Source organism: Scylla paramamosain, chromosome 18 (genome assembly GCF_035594125.1).
Source record: "Scylla paramamosain isolate STU-SP2022 chromosome 18, ASM3559412v1, whole genome shotgun sequence".
Lineage (NCBI taxonomy): Eukaryota > Metazoa > Arthropoda > Malacostraca > Decapoda > Portunidae > Scylla > Scylla paramamosain.
In genome coordinates this window covers 20,314,650-20,319,649 of record NC_087168.1, presented here as the reverse complement: position 1 = coordinate 20,319,649, position 5,000 = coordinate 20,314,650, and the positions used below count along the sequence as shown (strand labels likewise).

At 41.7% G+C, this 5,000-nt stretch overlaps 1 protein-coding gene across 3 annotated transcripts in view; it reads left to right on the top strand.

The window, feature by feature from the left end:
• Nucleotides 1–5,000, top strand: part of LOC135109247 (uncharacterized) — a 259,673-nt gene that overhangs the window by 123,843 nt on the left and 130,830 nt on the right. The window lies entirely within an intron of this gene.

Genomic DNA, 5,000 nt, shown 5'->3' with positions numbered 1-5,000 from the left:
ACACGGACACTCAAACTCGCGCACGTGGGTTCCTATCTTTCAATGGTTTCCTTTCATTACCCACCAGAGGCAGCAGCAGCAGCAGCAGCAGCAACAAAAAAAAAAAAAAAAAAGGAAAAAAAGGAAAAAAAATCATTTGATGTATTTTTATGTTCCTGCCTTTTATGCCTTTTCCCTTCAGACGTGAATTTTGGAGCCAATGAATAACTAATTTCCTCGTGGCTCTGCATGTATTGCCTTCATTATAGGTGTTTGCCTGTCAGCTCTGCCTCGCCCTGAGATCCGTGCCCTACCCGTGCCCTCCCTGTGTGCCTCCCTGCGCCACGCCACGCCAATCCGTATCACCCGCCACCTCAGGACACTTCAACTTCTCGGTTTTCTGATCATTTCTTTGGTGCTTTGGTGTGTGTGTGTGTGTGTGTGTGTGTGTGTGTGTGTGTGTGTGTGTGTGTGTGTGTGTGTGTGTGTGTGTGTGTGTGTGTGTGTGTGTGTGTGTTTCGTTTGGTTATATTTCTTCTCTCTTCTCTTTTCTTCTCTTCAATTCTCTTCTGTTCTCTTTCCTCTTCTTTCCTCTTCTTTTCTCTTCTCTTCTCTTCTCTCTTCTCCTCTCTTCTCTCTCTCTCTCTCTCTCTCTCTCTCTCTCTCTCTCTCTCTCTCTCTCTCTCTCTCTCTCTCTCTCTCTCTCTCTCTCTCTCTCTCTCTCTCTCTCTCTCGTTCTCTCTCTCTCACACACACACACACACACACACACACACACACACACACACACACACACACACACACACACACACACATACACACCATCATCATCATCATCACCATCATCATCATCATCATCATCATCATCATCATCATCATGTTGCTATTACTACTACTACTACTACTACTACTACTACTACTACTACTACTACTACTACTACTACTACTACTAGTACTACTACTACTACTACTAGTACTACTACTACTACTACTTCTACTACTACCTCTACTACTACTACTACTACTACTACTACTACTACTACTACCTCTACTACTACCTCTACTACTACTACTACTACTACTACTACTACTACTACTACTACTACTAATAATAATAATAATAATAATAATAATAATAATAATAATAATAATAATAATAATAATAATAACAACTATAATAATAGTAGTAGTAGTAGTAGTAATAGTAATAATAATAATAATAATAATAATAATAATAATAATAATAATAATAATAATAGAAAACTCCATCAAGGACAAGAAGAAAAAAGAAAAGGAAAATAATTATGTCTAGAGAACTTCACAATTTCAAAAGGTTTCTCCGAACACAGACAACGATACATTCAACTCAAATATCTATAAACCTACACAGAATTACGTAAACTTGCAGGATAAAAAGAAAACTGAGAGTAGATGCTTATTTTCTTTTTATTACAATTCATATTTACCTTATCACTGCGGACCTCAAGCCACTTAATGATTGCTATTAATTATACTTTCATTAATATAAGAAGATCCTAACCTCTTAGCGTGTGAAAGAACAAGTTATTATCATTATCTCATTGTTAAGGGAACATTTTAGTGGGTTCCCCTTGTGTGTGTGTGTGTGTGTGTGTGTGTGTGTGTGTGTCAAGAATTCCTTATTTGTATGAGTGTGCATGATATCACTCGCTCTACCAGCCGTCCACCGCCGTAATATTTCCACAGCAAACATTAATTTCGAACGAGGTTTTAAAATTCGTCTGTTCCTGCTGCTGCCACCACCACCACCACCACCACCACCACGCCTCCTCCCGCAGACAGACAGACAGACACATAGCTCGCCGCCGCCACGCTTATGGAAGGACTTTTCCCGATGTGTTTATTCGTTCTGGCACTTTTCCTTACTTGGCCGCAGTGTTTGCTCAAGTCTTTTCTTCCACTGTTTTGCCTTAATGAAGTTTACGTCTAGCTGTCTATTTTTTCTACATGCGTGCAACCGTCAAAGTTACCTGGAGACGAGGGCGTTTGTTTATCCCATCAACAAACACCTTCTTTTTTCCGTCCCTCCTTTTCACAGTCTTGTTTTCCTTATGACATTTTCTTGGGCTGCTCATGAATGTGTGTATGAGTGACGCCCGCGATGAGAGTGCGTTGCTTCATACACTCACAGGATTAGATATATTTTTCTCAAACTTTTATTTCTTTCGACTTTATTTTTTTTCTCTCTCTCTCTGCTGTAGTGGTGCGTGATCCTAACATTCGAGGTGATGTTATTAGTCGAGGTTCCTGTGGCCTGGGGAGAGGAGGAGGAGGAGGAGGAGGAGGAGGAAGAGGAGTTGTTACTGTTTGACTCTCGTTTCTTTACATATTGCACAATGAATATCAAATCTGAAGTGCTGTGTTCGCCTTTTCTTCTTGTTTTTGTTGTTAGTTTGGCTTCTGTTTGTTGATTTACTTCTTGCTGGTGTGGTGGGGAGACTGGTGGTGATAAGGGTGGTGGTGTATGTTGTATTAATAGCAGTTGCTAAAATAACTGTAAGAGTAATAGTAGTAATAGTAGTAGTAGTAGCGGTGGTGGTGGTGGTAGTAGTAGTAGTAGTAGTAGTAGTAGTAGTAGTAGTAATAATAATAATAATAATAATAATAGTAATCTTTAACTATAAAAAATCCTATAAATAATAACCAGTCAACAACCTAAGTTCCTTCACTTTATTATTGATGACACTCAGAAGTCTTGTAAAAAAAAATAACAACTGCACGTTGAAAATTAAATAAAATCGTGACATTGAAAGCCTGAGGGAGTGAATGAGAGAGGGAGAGGTGTAGGTGCCCCCCCTCTCTCTCTCTCTCTCTCTCTCTCTCTCTCTCTCTCTCTCTCTCTCTCTCTCTCTCTCTCTCTCTCTCTCTCTCTCTCTCTCTCTCTCTCTCTCTCTCTCTCTCTCTCTCTCTCTCTCTCTCTCTCTCTCTCTCTCTCTCTCTCTCTCTCTCTCTCCCTGTACCATAACAAACTCATAAAAGCCACAAGATCTAATTCTACTTTTCCTTCCTTTGTGTTCCTTTGCATCATGGCGACAGAGAAAAAGACACTTGTTGATACCTGTCCAGCTTTACAATGATGCACCAAGAATTAGGTAAAACTCTCGACCATGCACGAGAAAGGGTGAATGACAGTAAGGGATTGAGCAAAAAATGATGTAATACTATTCGCTCCACCAGCTGATTCGATTCTCAATCCTGCCACTCATGTTGGAAGTGGCTTAACATTAATAGTATGTCGCGTGTGCCTCTGTATATTCCACCGTGTCTCTGTGCCTGGGGAAAGTGTTGTGGACTCTGCATATGTAGCTACACCTGAATAACCACTGGAGTACAGGTGACATCGTTCTATACTGGAGGTAGGATCAGAATAATCTTGTTGGTATCTCGGTTGGAACGTAGGTATTATGGGGGAGAAGTATTCGAGTTATGGAGAGAAATATTCGAGAGTTTTGTAACGATACACAACTTGCTTTGCTGACTAGAATAGGTGACTAAATGTTCTGTATTTGTAACCGGTTTTCCTTACTGTCCTTCCTTCCCCTCTGCTGTCCTAGCGTGTGTGTATGTGTGTCTCTGTGTGTGTGTGTGTGTGTGTGTATAGTGATAGTAGTAGTTAAATTCTTACGTTTACTATAGTGAGGATAGTGGTGAATCTATTTATTATTCTCACATTCACGGTTTAGTTCACGATAATGGTGGTGTTAGTAAGGATGGCGATCAGAGAGAGAGAGAGAGAGAGAGAGAGAGAGAGAGAGAGAGAGAGAGAGAGACGAAGGAAAGGTAAAGCAAGGCAAGAAAGGAGGAGGTTCGCATGCTTCTCTCTCGCTCCCTATTCACACTTCTGGTCGCGCCGCCTCCTCCCGCCCTTGTCACTGCAGCTCATATTCTTGTCACCAGGGATGCGCCGGGATGCTTTGGGGCGGGAAGAGGAGGAGGAGGAGGAGGAGGAGGAGGAGGAGGAGGAGGAGGATGAGGATGAGGATGAGGAGGAGGAGGAGGGGGAGGAGGAGGAGGAGGAGGAGGAGGAGGAGGGATGTTTCCAAGGAGTGTTTTCAGCACCCCACACACACACACACACACACACACACACACACACACACACACACACACACACACACACACACACACACACACACACACACGTGATAATTTTCACCCTGCTAACGGCCTCTTTTTTTTCCCCTCGCATTGATTGCTGAGTATGGAGTTTTTATATGAAGTGGTCTGCTTCATGAGTAATGTCTGATGTTTTTCACTGGGTTTGATGGAGACTTCTTCTTTCATGCTATTCATGTCGCTTTTTATCGCGCCGGATGGAAGTGAGACCTCTTTTGGTGGGAATGAGTTTAAAGCGAGCGTTTTTTTTTTTTCTTTTTTTAATAGTTTTATTTTCATTATTTTTTTTGTAATATTGTACACGCCACTATAATATTGGGGGTAATTATATACTCGTTGGTGTGTGTGTGTGTGTGTGTGTGTGTGTGTGTGTGTGTGTGTGTGTGTGTGTGTGTGTGTGTGTGTGTGTGTGTGAGTTTGTAATATTTGGATTGACGTGTAGTATGTGCCTTCTCTGAAAAATAAAGAATGTAAAACTCTCTCTCTCTCTCTCTCTCTCTCTCTCTCTCTCTCTCTCTCTCTCTCTCTCTCTCTCTCTCTCTCTCTCTCTCTCTCTCTCTCTCTCTCTCTCTCTCTCTCTCTCTCTCTCTCTCTCTCTCTCTCCTTCCTGCTTCGCTTCAACAGTCAAGAGTGATGCAACCTTATTATGATTATCTCGAACACTTGCATAATCCACGTAATGAATGTGTTGATAGACGAGACATAAGTGGATGTGAAGGCAGGTGGGCAGTTGTACAGGTCTGGTGTTCCTGCTCGCCTCGCCTCTCCCTGCCACTAAAAGATCAACATCGACAAATGAGCTGTGAAATTAATATGTTCGGACCGTGACATACAGTGAAGTGTTTTATACAGTTGGTGAGTAAAGC